Source organism: Natator depressus, chromosome 2 (genome assembly GCF_965152275.1).
Source record: "Natator depressus isolate rNatDep1 chromosome 2, rNatDep2.hap1, whole genome shotgun sequence".
Taxonomy (NCBI): Eukaryota; Metazoa; Chordata; order Testudines; family Cheloniidae; genus Natator; species Natator depressus.
Window position 1 is genome coordinate 26,055,052 of NC_134235.1, and position 14,857 is coordinate 26,069,908.

Below are 14,857 nucleotides of genomic sequence, written 5' to 3' on the forward strand. Positions count from 1 at the left end.
GCCTGAGAAAAAGGAGATCTGATTAATAATGGCTTGGCCATGTTTCTTAACACCTGCTGGCAAATAGAGTGAATAAGTGAACATTGTACCATGCCAGCCCCCTCCTGCAAATGTACTCTTCCTCCAAGTCCCTTTCTCAACGAACTCTCCCCTGGATGGTCCACTCCAACACTACACACACACAGACTTCGATGCTGATTGTCTCCTCAAGCAGCCATCCCCAGACGTTAAGGATATGGTCTTAATCTACCCCATGTATATTACAAACCAGATGCAGTGACCTTTCAGTGTTTTCCCCATTTTACTCTTTCTGGTCCTTCGGATGATAAATCTTCTAAACTAAGAATTCATTTTCTCATCTATGGGGAATCTTGGAGCCCTGCACCTTTTAGTGCCCCCATTTAGCTCTTCCCTGGATCAGACCAAGCACAAAATCTAAGTGCTTGTGTAATTCACTGGTCAGTGTGTAATCACTTCAAGAGAAACACAAGTCTTTCATTCTGAACTTGGTGTGCTTCCTCCACGGTAGGCGTAGCCCCTGATAACACCAATAGCGGAGAGTTGCATTTAAATATTTGAAAAGAAAATTATGATTATTATTTATTATTATTAGAAGACACTATTAGAATAATGTCCTGCAATAACTGGATCAATGCAGATGGCTGTGTGTGACATTTTATTTCATGACCACCATGTGCAACGAGTGTTCACGTGCCGTTACCGATGGTGGGCTAGAGGCTGCGAATCAGGCGTCTCTGAAGGAGTCCTACAAAATGAAAATGCCAAGTTTCTCACCACCTGGGAATGACAGTGAAATACCAGTTTTATCCTCATAGCTGAGCTAGGAAGGGTCTAAAGCATACGAGAGGAAGAGTTTATTGTCTACTGGAGGGAAGGGTGACATTTGAAGATGTCCAGCTGTTGCTATGCTATTGTCTGCCTCTCATAAACATGTTTTCCTTTAAGTAGAAAGGACCACAGAGCAAAATACCCTCAAAGATCAGGGGTGTTTGGCATATAAGCCTGGATCTGGACCCCACAACCATCCCTTATATCTGTAAAGGGCTGAATCAAAAGGTCAGATCCAAGACCATACACTTAAAGGAAATTTAAAATCCATTTTGGAGTGCTACAGCTCAGGCCCATTTCTGTTTAAAAGCACTGGATGCCTGTAACTTTTCTTTCCATCATTTTGCAAAGGGGTCTCAGGCCTCAGATGGATGCCAGGAAAACAGCCATAGATTATTCACTCTATTTAATCTGGACCTTTGTTTTATGTCTACTAGTGTTTGTGCTGATTGGCATACCTCTTAGGAAGTGGGTTGAAAAGCATGTTATAAAGAAATCTTTTCCGATTTTTTTCACATAGGCAGGGGTGTTCCTCTTTGTACAGAATCCAAAGTTCATCAAGAGACAGACAGCAGCTGCCTGTAGAATTTCTGCTTCAGAGAAATTATTCAGACCATCTCGATAAATTCATCTCCCTCTTTCAGTAATAGTGCATTTTGTTTTTCTGAGTCTATATTAGAAGTGTCACAAATCCAATCATAGCAATTCTAATGACCCCAGTCAAGGACATTTCTCCAAATTTGCATCCAACGGAGATAAGTGAGACATCACACTGGCTTTTGCAAATGAAAGTCCCCTATCATTATCATCATCCAAAATCTCAGGCAGTAAAAGAAGCATATTCTTGATCTCATTTCAACTCCAATCGAGCATGCTTTAAAATACAAAACTTTCATCCTGTCATGATGCGGGGAGATATTGACAGCTTAAATGTACAGTGGGAAATTCAGTGCATCTATTAACAGAAAATGCCAGGAAAGTCAGTCAATTTTACTAGACATGAGACATCTTACAGATCATCTGCAAGTTTTTCTTTGCCATTCTATGTCAGCAATTCATGTGGCTCTATTCAGGATTGCCTTTAATGTGGTGATCCAGGCATTTTCCAGCTTGATTATTGTGATTCCCTTTACCTACTGTAAGTATGGAACTACTTGTTAACCTATATGGAGCTCTAGTGACTTCAGCTGTCTCTCCATGTAGCTGTCATTATAGGACTGGGGTCTTACACAGAACAAATCGATAGAAATAGGGGTGACATTTTTGTGTGGCATTGGCAATAAAGGGGCCCAAAGTATGAGACGATCAGAGAGAATGTCTCCATCCTGATTTTGTGCCAATTTAAAAATCATTAACAGGGTGCTAACGTTTAATATTTTAAAGTACTGAATTTTTAAATATTAACAGGTTTCAGAGTAACAGCCGTGTTAGTCTTTATTCGCAAAAAGAAAAGGAGTACTTGTGGCACCTTAGAGACTAACCAATTTATTTGAGCATAAGCTTTCGTGAGCTACAGCTCACTTCATCGGATGCATACTTGCATAATGACGTGTGTTTTGGGGCTAAGTCATTATGCTCAAATAAATTGGTTAGTCTCTAAGGTGCCACAAGTACTCCTTTTAAATATTAACATTTTTTTTCTGATTTTTTTTTTAGTCAGTGCTCAGAGGATGAAAACTTTTGACAGACTTTTCCACTGACTTCCCGCATTGCCAGGGCCACCAATGACCCCTCACTTCCACAAAGGCGACTGCCATCACCAGCAAGCTATGAAGTACCTATTTTAATTAAAACTAGAGATCAACTTGAATCTCAAAGTTGGAACACATCGGAACTTCGCCAAAGCCATGGCTGAATTTCAGGTTCTACAGATTAGTGATAGCGAGTGGCACTCTTTTACCTTTCAGATTGTGGGCTGAGAACATGGCATCCTTCTTTGTAACCACAATCTGGCACCAGGATGGTATGTTACCAAAACAAACTATGGCCACATATAGATACCATGACAGTCAGACCTTAAGCAGCAAGAGCACATGCTCCTAAAGAAGCAACTTTGCTGGCAGTTTTGAAGTAGCAGGCTCTTATGCCTGGTGGGGTCAGTGAATATCAGGACATACAATCCCATACACAGATGCTGGAGACTTGCGTTTGGGAGTGACCTCAGACACCTGCTTCCAGCACTAGTGGACATCAGCTGTGTTGTTCAGGATTGCTGAAGAGAAGTGGTTTAGTACAGTGGTTCTTAAACTTTTTTTTTCGTGGACCACCTGAAAATTGCTGAGGGTCTCAGTGGACCACTTAATGATCTTTCCAAATGTTGTTTGTACCATTAGCTAACTATTGTAAAGCACTTTGGATAAAAGCGCTATATAAAAAAACCCTTAATAATAATTAACATTTTTGTTCTACAAATAAAAGCCCAGAACTCATATTTTAATATCAGTAATCTTACCTTTCTAATGTGATGGATGTGCCCTCTCTCCCCTGCCATGGCAGCCCCCAAGCTGGGGCTGGGAAGGAGAGAGGGTCTCTCCCCTGCCACAGAGCTGAGGCTGGGAAGGGGGCCATCTCTCCCCAGCAGCCGCAGCTCTGGAACTGGGGAAAGTCGCCTCTTTCTCTGGCCGCTGCAGGCACAGTCCTGCACAACCCAAATTCCCCCCCGCCCCCTCTTCTCATTCCACTGCCCCCTTCTACTCACCCCCTATTCCCCCCAAGGCCACCACTTCACCTTACGTGTGCCTCTTCTCCAGAGTCCAGGCACCTAATTTGTGGAGCCCCGCGTGCGTGGCTCCACTGATTAGGTAGGTGGCCCTTCTTTGTCTTGTGTGCGTGCGCCTGGCGTGCACCTTAGAGGGAATTATCTGCGGACCACCTGAATGGAACTCGTGGACCACTTGTGGTCCCCGGACCACAGTTTGAGAACCACTGGTTTAGCATATTGAGCTGGACACTTAGGGTGAAATTTTCAAAGGGCCTCAGAGCCAGGCATCCAGGTTCTCAACACCCACCACTGAGGCCAGATTTTCAAGAGATCAGCTTCCATTTAGGCAGCTAAATAAACAAACACCCAGTTGTTCTCACTGTGATGCTGACACTCAGATTAGCCTCAATGTGCTCAGCTCTTTTGACAATCTGCCCAGTTCTTTTAGTGCCTAAATGGAAGCTGAGCAGTTTTGAAGATCTGGTCATTATGCAGGGGTGTCATCACCCCCAGCCAGGTATTCCAAGGTGTTGGCTAGAAGAAAGAGACAGAGTGTTGTACCAATAAATTAAAAACCAGCAGGATCTTATTAAAGGGAAAAAGGCAAAATACCACATTTATTGTGAATACAGAAAGAATCATAGTAAGCAGTTAGTTACAGCTGTAACATTCCATTCAATCTCATCTTTATTCACTCATTCATTCATACAAACACACACACACACACACACAGGTTCTGCAAGGTTGTTATCATAGTAAGCAGTTAGTTATAGCTATAACATTCCATTCAATCTCATATTTATTCACACATTCACACATTCACACACACACACACACACAGGTTCTGCAAGGTTGTCATCATAGTTACCAGCCTTAGAGTTGCTCATGCCAAGCCACTGGCCAGGTGGCCTGGACATGAGGAGGGAGCAGGGCCTTGTCAGATGCTCATCTGATGCTCCTGGAAGTTGGTTTGCAGAATCAGACCCCAAAGTTCTCACTTTTTAAGAGTCTATTTTTATAGGAATTTCTTCCTATGCCAGTCTATGGGAATTGCTTCATCATGCTGTTGCTGAATCAATCAGCAGATAGCACATTCCTGACGGCTCCAAGAAGTTATCTTGTTCTTTGGTTCTCCCATTCTTGAGGCTGTTGGGTGGATTCCAGTCTGCCCTCCGGGGGTCCTCTGGTTATTTCCACTTGACGCCTTCTTCAGCCGATGGACACTGGATTCTTAGGCTGGCACCTCCCTGATCATTCAGTTGTTATCCACACCAAGCATCCGTCCACATACATCCTCTATCTCTATTTTAATCACAATTGTTAATACAACAAAAGGGCGGGGAGTCTCTGGGTGCTGTTTCTGTTGTTAGAGTATTGCTTTGAGTCTCTGTGAATTGCTTTGAGAACAGATTCTGTCTTAGAATGTACTAACACAATTAGCAGCTTGCAAGTTTCACACATAGAGGGAGAGAAACAGTACCAAAACCCAAGAGACCTCTTAATTAGTAATACCCTGGAATTTAAACTATGGGGAATCAAACTCATTTGTGATTTTAATACAGAACTTCTTTAATATGATCCAACAAGAGATGTGTCTGAAAAGTAAATGATAATGGTTCTTTCAAATGCTATTGCCATATTGTGTGTCAGCATTTCTTATTAAAATCTATTATTTTTTTCTAAACACTTAATCAGTCAGTCTCTCTCTCCCCCTCACTCTCTTTCCCTCTCCCCCTTCATTTTGCATTGTTATTGCAATGGGGTTTTTTGCTTGTTTTTGTTTTTATTGTATCTGAAGTTGGTTGGGGAATTAAGCCTGTAATTGCATTGCTAACAAATATTTCTTAGATACATTTATTTTTCCCTTTGGGAAAGGGACTGTTAGGAAAAGAGTACACATGTTTTGGCAGCAGAAGAGATAATTATGACATGTGGTAGATAAGTTATTACCTGGATCTTGTTTTAATTGTTTTCTTCTTCTAATAAAATAAGGTAACTTTATTGCATTATTTCTTTCATTACCACTTGCAGAATACATTTTGTTCTCATGCTACTTAAATTTGTAAGTACATTTGGGTAGTGAAGATATATTTTACACTAGATGTCGAGAGCCAGCTTGTTAAAGATACATGGAGCTGTGCATTATTTCTACTGGTGCAAAACTAATTGGCTTTTCCCAGCCATTGCACAAATATTTATTTTCCATTTTATCATCCATATAGTTGCAATTTGAATTAGGAAAGGACACAGCAACCCGTCGAAAGCCTACACAGGTAGCATTGTACTTTAAGGTTTCCCAGCAACCAGGGTTCCTCAAGCCAGTCAAGCTGCTGTTGATGTTTAAACTGTGTCCATTTCACACTTGTCCATACCAGTCACACTGTCCATTTTCCAAAGCATGTTTCCATTCACATTAAACTTCTTGTAAACTTTCCTTTTCAATAACATCTAATGCCTAGGGCCCAAGACTGCTCTTGGTTAAAACCAGTGTAAGTTGAGGAGTATCTCCACTGAAATCAATGACATTTGCTATAGCATAACAGAGCAGAATTCAGCTTCTAATGCATATACTTGAATGGCCCGAGATCCACTGGGGAAGTTAGAGCCAGAGCCATAAGCCAATACTAAAGGAGCCAGCCTAAGTTGCCATGGGGCTCAGAGAGACTACTCCACACTAGCTTTAGGCACTGGTGGTTCCACCCTCCTCTGGGTGGCTATCTTCATTTGCCTCTTCCTCTAATGATTTCACCAGCAAATGCTATAAAATTCCAACAAAACAGCTACAATATAAAGTAAGTGAGGCAGTGGTCCACAATGAAAGACTATATTGCATTGTATATGTACAAGGGGCAGAGTCATGCCTAAAGAGGTAACTTTAACCTCTGCCTTTCCTGATTTTTGAGTGCTTCACTTTCCAAAATTAACATTCTTTTACCACAGTTTTTTAAAATGAAATTTCTTAGGTTTTTCAAAAAGGAAACATAATAGACAAAATAAATGTCATTCTGTGGAACTATTTACTGGACAGCACTAGACCGCTCTGCCCTACATGAAATGCACAGACTGGTCCTGATCCAATGCTCACTGACCTCCGTGTGTTCCAGACTGACTCCAATGAGCTTTGGATCAGGATGTCATGGAGGCGAGCCTTGCTTCACTGAGTGCACACTTTGTGCACTGAATGAGACAGGCGCCCTCTCAATACATTCCCTTAAAGATTGCCTGTGCACGTCTTCACATATGCACCTCACTGATCTTTTGTTCCTAGTTATGTTCTGGCCCTATCCTGACGGCAGGCAGAGTAAGACTATGATGTCATTCTCATCAGTGTTATGGGAAGACAAGCTACAGCAGATGTGCGTGTTGGATTGTGCCCTGAATATGATCAGGTTATCTGATGATCCTCTTGATCTTGCGGGAGATCCTTAACCATAGGCCAGCAGCCAAACAGACTGGCTTTCCGGCTTACTATTCTAACCTATCATCTGGGAATGTCATTACCCATGAAAGATCATCGCTTCATCGGGAAATCTTGCTTGCAGTGGGAGAGGTGATCTCAGGCAGTGTGGAGAGCACTGAAAAGCAAGAGCAGAATTTTAAACTTGTTCCAAGATTCAATAGGTAACCAGTGCAATGATGGCAGAACTGAAATAACGTGCTTCTTCTGTACCACATGGAATATTGATGACTGTGGATCACCCCCAGGTGTAGTGCGTTTTAACAATCAAAGCTTGGAAGTCATAGATACAGCATTGCCAACCCCAAGCCTGCAATAATCATGAGATTTGTTTAAAATCAGGAAGTTTTATAAAATACATTTTTGGTTTCTTTTTATTTGTTTTCTGGTTTCTAAGCCTTTCATGGTGCACTCAGGTCACATTCACAAGCTTTTCTCTGCAACCACGAGGGCTAGAAATGTGGAGGAGGAGTGTTTAAATGAAAGCTGAGGTTCTGACGTGTTCAGATGACTTCAGGAGCTGGGGCTTTATGAAAACCACCAAATATCATGAGAATTGGCAGCACATGCATGCATTGATGTAGCTAGGTCTTCATTCCATAGGATGGTATGCAATCTCCTAGCCAGACAAAGGAACAATGGTGAGTTTTGCTGCTGTTATTGGGTGTCTAGCATCAAAGGAGCAGTCCAGGAGGACAACTCCGTGATATGTTGCATACCATAAGCAATAAGCCTAGATCACCCTGCCTTTCCTCCTGCTGGTGCGGCTGGTTCTGGAGGCCCATGGGAGATAGTGAGATTCCTTGGTACCCTGCCAGCATGAAAGAAATGGTGCACTGTAAACTGGAGCTATCAGGTTGTGACAATAGTTAATGAATTCTAGTTTGGAGAAGCCACCACACACACACAGTACAAGTTCTAATTTTAATGGTGTTTTCCACAGACATATAAGTCATAGCTGCCTACCATATGCCTGTTTCCTGCCTGCATTCTCTGGGCACCCCTTTACATTGTGCATATATAGCACCTGGAAATTAAATGAAGAGTTAAATAATGAGTCTCTCATGGCTGGGACATAGTAAAAATTATACAATGAGTTTTTATAACTTTTTAACACAATAAGGTTAAAAGAGACTGAATGCTGGTCTTATGATATGAGTTTTTCAGATTGTTCCCAAGTCAGCAACAAGCAATTCATAATCCTTTATTATAGCATTGTCATGATGACTGTAATCAAGTCCCTCGGCTGTCTGATGATACCATAGATAGTATGAAACTGGTAAATACTGATATGTTTCTATTTAATATGACATTTGAAGAGTCTGTCAAAAGCCTGTTGATAAATTTGGCACCAGCTTCCTGTTTTCAATGTATTAAGTTTCTGCAGTTATCGTTATAGCATTAAATAAGAGTTAGTGTCTCTGTAGCAAGGGTACGTGGCCTCCCACTGATATTGACAGGGAGGAACCACCAGGTGGGTGAAACCAGGAAGGCCATGCCTGCCACATGAGAAGCAGAGGGGTGGGACAGGAAGTACAAAAGGCAGGCCCTGCAGCTCAGTTGGGCTGGAGCTGCCAAGGGAGGCAGATGTCCCCACCCGCTGCTGGAATGGGAACCCAAAGAAGACCTCTGCTGCACTGAAGACTCACCAGACCTACGAAAGCTGCCAGACACCCCAGACACTGAAGAGCTGCTGAGACTGTCACTGGGGGTGTACCCCAGGGAGACATACCCCAGGGAGACATACCCCAGGATCCAGGCACACCATGAGGGGAGGGGAGGAAGTAGCCCAGGGACAACTGATTCTAGTCCGGCTGCATTGCTGCCTGGATCCAGGTCATCATGTTGAGGCTGGATTCCCTGCTGATCCAGTGATGGAACCCTCTACCCCTGTCAGGGCCCTGGGCTGGGACCCGATGAAGCAGGGTGGGCCTGGGTCCCCTTACCCCCTGCTGTCAACTCCATCCCTGAGGTGGCAACTTCCCATAGTTGCCTGATTTTATGGGAGATTAATAATATTGTTTAGATAATAGGGGTTATAGGCTCGCCAATTAATCTGATCAAAAGAATTTGCAGAGACCCTCAGGATGTATGACAAGGAAACTCACACTGAGAAGAAAAGGCAGCTCTAAGCCTTTTATTGAGATAAATGGCATAGTAATGGAGTAGTGATCAAATAATCAACCAATTACAAAAGCAATGATATTGTTCGAGCAGTACATGTGGTATTATATGTTATAAAAGATTCTCGATTAATATACTTACCCCCTTCCTTGATTAGAGACAAAGGACTAGCCTTGCCTCTGGGATGCCAAGTGAGTTTGATAGTCCAGGTTCTTCAAGTCTTGAGTGGGAGGTGAAGAACATAGAAGAAGCTAGAGCTAAAAGCTATAGAAAGCCTATAAATGCTAACTTAGAATTTACTTAAAACTAACAATTAAGAACGAGCAATGACGAACTAACAATAAACAAGCTGAACCTGCCCAGCATGGTGGGTTGCCCTAGTATAGGGTCTGAGCTCTAAGTGCCCTTCTTCCATGTCCAAACTTTACTTCCTCACCCACGAAATGTTAAGGTGCACTTACTCTATAGGCTGTCATGTTCATGCATATTCATGACATATTCGTAACTATTAGAAACCATTAGCTCATCCTCACTTCTGTTATTTCTGTCCTAACTGATTATTTCCATATTCTTTGTGGCGTACCTGTTAAGTCTGAACATGGCCATGAACTTGGGTGGTCTTACCTACCAACTTGCTTTAACTGCCCACTTATCTATGTGAAAGGTCACGAATATATATACTGTATGGTTTAGCTCATCACCACGTATCTAAGGTAAGGTTTCAGAGTAAAGGTCTCGAACAGATATATGTTAACTTGTCTTAGCTTAATATACAGTATGTTGCTTGTAGGTTCTTTGCATTACAGCTAAAATACTCTAATACAAATTGATAAACCTGTTATAATAACAAATAACAAACCTATAATGTAACAAGGGATTAAGCTCATAAGAAAAGATATATATGCAAGCAAGCAAGCTAGCTCTACAGTCTACACCACCTAAGGCCGGGAGGCCTGTGTTTGTCTACAGTCTGCCAGAGCTAGTACATTAGACTCTAGACTCTTTGCTGCTCTATTCTGCCAGAGGGCCAGAGTCCCCTAGACCGTTTGGCACCCTGAGAGCCTGGGCCCCTACCTGAGAGCCTGGGCCCCTAGACTGATTACTGCTCTGCCCTGCCTGAGGGCCAGAGCCCCCTAAACTGTTTGGTGTCCTGCCTGCCTTAGGGCTTGGCTCCTAGACTATTTACTGCTCTGCCCTGCTTGAGGGCCAGAGCCCTAGACGGTCTGGGGGTTCACCCTGCCTAAGGGCTTGAGCCCAAAAGCCTGATTACTGCCCAGCCCAGCCCAGCTCAGAGGGCCTGGATGCTAGAGACAGCTAATTTCCCCCTTTTCAGATTGCCTTTCTGGGAACAGGATAGCAAGTGGGCATGGCCTCCATCCGAGACTGACAGGGAGAGATGACCACACACTCCTACAGTCTCTGTGATAAAAATAACATTGCCCCCCCCCCCCCCCAAATTAGGAGTTTTCAAACCTAGATTTAAAAAAAGTCATTGCAGGCTGACATTGGGCAGGGGGGGTCTCAAGGTAGCAATACATGCGTTATTACAATAGTCAGATGCACCCTGCAGCTCAGAGCCTGTGCACCACATAAATCCACTTAAACACTAGAATTAGGGCTTTAAATGCTGTGTGGCCCTTAGGCTGGCCTTCCATCTAGGAAGGAATGCTACCCAGTTGAAGTAGGTGCCAAAGTACAGATTTAAGTGCCTAGCTGGTGAAACACTTTGTTCCTTCTACTAATTAACCTCCAGCTCTTATCACAGGCTAAAGGGCAGTTGCAGGTAGGGTCCCATGAATCTACTTGTCCTGAGGGAGCCATATTCTGATTGGTATAAGGGAAGGCATACAGGAAGTAGCCCTCAGCTTTTTCCTCCATACCTGTGTATGAAAACATGGGAGCATTTTCAGAATGCCTCCATCCAATTGCCTTCTGAAACGCTACCCTTTGCGCATTTCAGGTGGGAGGTGCATTCCATATATGCCGTCACAGAGTTCGCAATCCTCTCTGTGGGGTTTTCCTGAAGAGGGATTTATTTGATGCCAAAGGACATAGCTGTAAAAGGTCAAAAGATCCCAATTATTTTTCATGGGAAATTAAAAATAATGAATCATGTCCTGTAATTCTTTTTTAATTTTTTGACATTTGTGAAACCCAAACCCAGGAATTGTTTTTTGTTTTCCCCAAAAGCTTTCATTTTCCAGTGTTGGTCAAAAAACCGGAAAATTATAATTAAAATGAAAATTTTCTATGAAAAGTTTTGTTTTGGTCAAAAAGCCATTTTTCATTGGAAAAACAAGGTTTTGATGAAAAATTTGCACCCCATTCTGATTACATCATCCACCAGTACAATGTAATCACCTCTGCTGTGACAGCTTTTGAACAGCCACAGAAACATTTAGTTTAAGATGGGAACTGAAGCAGTATCAAACTCAGACAGTAGTAAATTTTGGAAGGCAAAATGTTCTTATGTCAAATACAATAGACCATGACAGTGCTTTTAACTTCCACTTTGAATTTCCTAGTCTGCATTGTTCTGCATCACAAAGAATTTATCTTTATTTTTTGTTGTAATAATGTCAGTATGGCTAAGCAGTGCACCATTTCATCCTGTGACATTGCAAATAATAATGGCTCAAGCCTGCTATATTAAAGGGCAGCATATAGTGAATTCTAAGGATAAATCTGCAATTGGAATAGTTGTTCTTTAATATGGTGGTTATATAAGGAACAGGCATAAAATATCGATTTTCCTAACACCAAATTTGCAGTAGTTTTATGTTGTTATAAACTTTTAAGTGCAGTGAGAGACAATTTATATGATCTATATGATACAGTTAGAAAATTCTGTGATAAAAATGAGCTATTGATCTCAGGAGATTCTAATTTAGGTTAGCTCACTTAAAGCGTAATGAACTAAAACACTCTGCAGAGCTCATATTTTGAATGACTTATCAGGGAGTTAAAAAAAAAACAGCCATCTTTGCCAGCAATAACTAACTGTAGTAGTAGCCAACGTCCCATACTTTTGCTAAGCAGGGCTTTCACAAATAATTCAGGCAAGTATTTAACAACTATTTTTATTTATTATTTGTATTATGGTAGCACCCAGAGATACGAGATAGGAACACTACAGTGGGGTCCAATCCTAACACAGACACATAATAGAAGAGAGTCTGAAGAGCTCAGGATCTAACTGTGATGGCAGCTTTGAACAATCGTTGTTTGGAATGTTGCATCAAAGATGCACAGTCAAGTTAGAAGACAGAACATTTTTCCTGTTAGTAGCATGCAGTGATAGACATTTACAAACTGAAGGATCCCGAATCTTCCTACTGGTACAAGATGTTTGTATATAGCTGTGATTAACTAAGCATGAAGTAATAAAGCCTGTCCCCCTTTAGCCCTCGGTGAGCAAGTATGGCACAAAAGATAGCAGAACCAGCGGAGTTCTGCTGTACACAAGTGGAGGCTGGGATCTGAGAGGGAACTAGAGGAGGACCGTGCAACCTCAGAGTATCATGGAACTGTGTTCTGTAGGGACTGCATTTGTACCAGAAGAGCGGGGGGTTTGTGAGGGGAGTAGAGGAGAGGAAGTGGTGTGGTCAGTGGATTTGTGACTTCATAGATCCAACCAACTAAATCGTTCTATGTAAAGGGGATGCAGATGGCAGACTACTGCAGCCGTAAGGTTTAGAGCAGTTCCGTTGATACTTTGCAGCCTGGCATGGAGAATTTCCTCCTTCTCAACTGCCATGGTCCACCCTTTCTCAAAACCCAGGGATAAGGGAGAGAAGCTGGGTAGTTTCTAAGGGGACAGGAGTCAGCTGGGGGAGGGAGTATCTTTGCCACTAGGGAAGCCAGAGGTGAGTCAGAAAGGAGGTAGGCAGACAAACACAAGCAGAGGGATCTAGAGTGCAAGCACACCCAGAGAGTCTCCATGCCAGCCTAGGTAACTATATTGGCCAATAGAGGGGAGCAGCCACCACTCCATGCAACGTTAAATGACGTATGGCAATACTGTAGGGTTGCCAAACGTTCAGGATTGTCCTGGAGTCTCCAGGAATTAAAGATTCATCTTTAATTAAAGACTATGTCATGTGTTGAAACCTCCAGGAATACATCCAACCAAAACTGGCAACCCTCCAATAGTGTCAGTGCTTCAGTCATTTAATCAAAGACACTGTTCCTAAAGTGTCATTTTCGGGTGGTAGATACTTTGGAATTAACAGGTTAAAATGACACCATTCATATGAAAACAGATTTTAGAAACTTACAATGACCATAAAATTAATTGCATTCTTATACAGCACTCTGCATTCCTACATCTGAAAGCACTTCAAAGGAGGTCAGTATTACCTGTAGAAGGAGAAGCAGAGATGTGAAGTCCTTTGCCCATGGTCACACAGCCCGCCCATGCCAGAGCCAGGAATAGAATGGAGCTCTTCTGCACCCCAGTCCATTGCCTTACCCACCAGATCATCCTTCCCTCTTTTCCCTCTGGAGAATCCATTTAAAGGATTGTGGAATTCAGGGGGCCTTGATGGCTCAGAATATGCAGAATGAGATACAGAGATGTAAGTTAAGGCATATTTGTGCACACAGATCAGGTACAGAAACCTTTAAAGATCTAAACTATGTCCACAAATAACTGTGAATGCAAAATTGCAGGTGGAAAAAGGGAGGCCCAGTCAAGAGCAGGCTGAAAATTTTGTACCAATATAACTAGTCCAGTTAGGGATGTGATTTTCTTTACCTGAAATAGTTATACTGTACAACCTGTAGTGAGAATGCAGCTATGCCCAGATAAAGGTGCCTTATACTGGTATAGCTTATTCCCCTGGTATTATAAATCAGAGCCATGACTTTCCCAAGTCATTATTAGGTGCCTCACCTGAGACCACTTAAAGGGGCCTGATTTTCAGAGGGTGGGTTCTTGACACTTGACCAGGCCCTTTTACAATGACTCAGAAGTTGGGCGCCCAAAATCACTAGTCACTTCTAAAAATCTTGGCGCCATGTATTTATAACACTCATAAAAATGCAGTTTTGTTTAGTACTAAGTAAACACGAAAACCTTTGTAGAGCTTACCGCAATACAGACATGCCTGCTTGACAGACGGACAATCCCATTACAAGTCCAAAATATGGTGTTTTAGAAAATATAATTCAGCAAACTCATAAGGGATGCATGATAATAGATTTGGAAATAAAAACACTCTGATTTCATTTCAGAATTGTGATAAAAACTACTGTTTGCAGATCAAAATAAGAACTATTAGCATTGACATATCATTAACACGATTACTTTATTGTGACACAGTTAACTTATGCTAAAAACTTCCTGTTATTTTTGTTACCTCGTCTTGCCTTACTGTTCCATTCTTCTGCTAATCTGTCCATCTCATCTACCTGTTAACTATTAGCTTACAGTCTAAATAGATATTTGGGGTAAGGACTATCAATTGATCTATCTATCTATATCTGTACAGCGCCTACCACAACAGGGTCCTGGCCTGGTGGGGGACACTACTGCAACATGACTGTTCAACACCTCTTCAACATCATCCATATGCCATGTCACATTCCCGTGTTATGGGACTGTGTCATGAAAACCCTATGTGAAAGTAATGCATCCCACAAAAGGGGGAGGAGTACAGGTAACATAGGCGCTTTGGGCCTGATGCTCTTCTCACTCACACCAGTTTTGGCATCATGGGCCACAT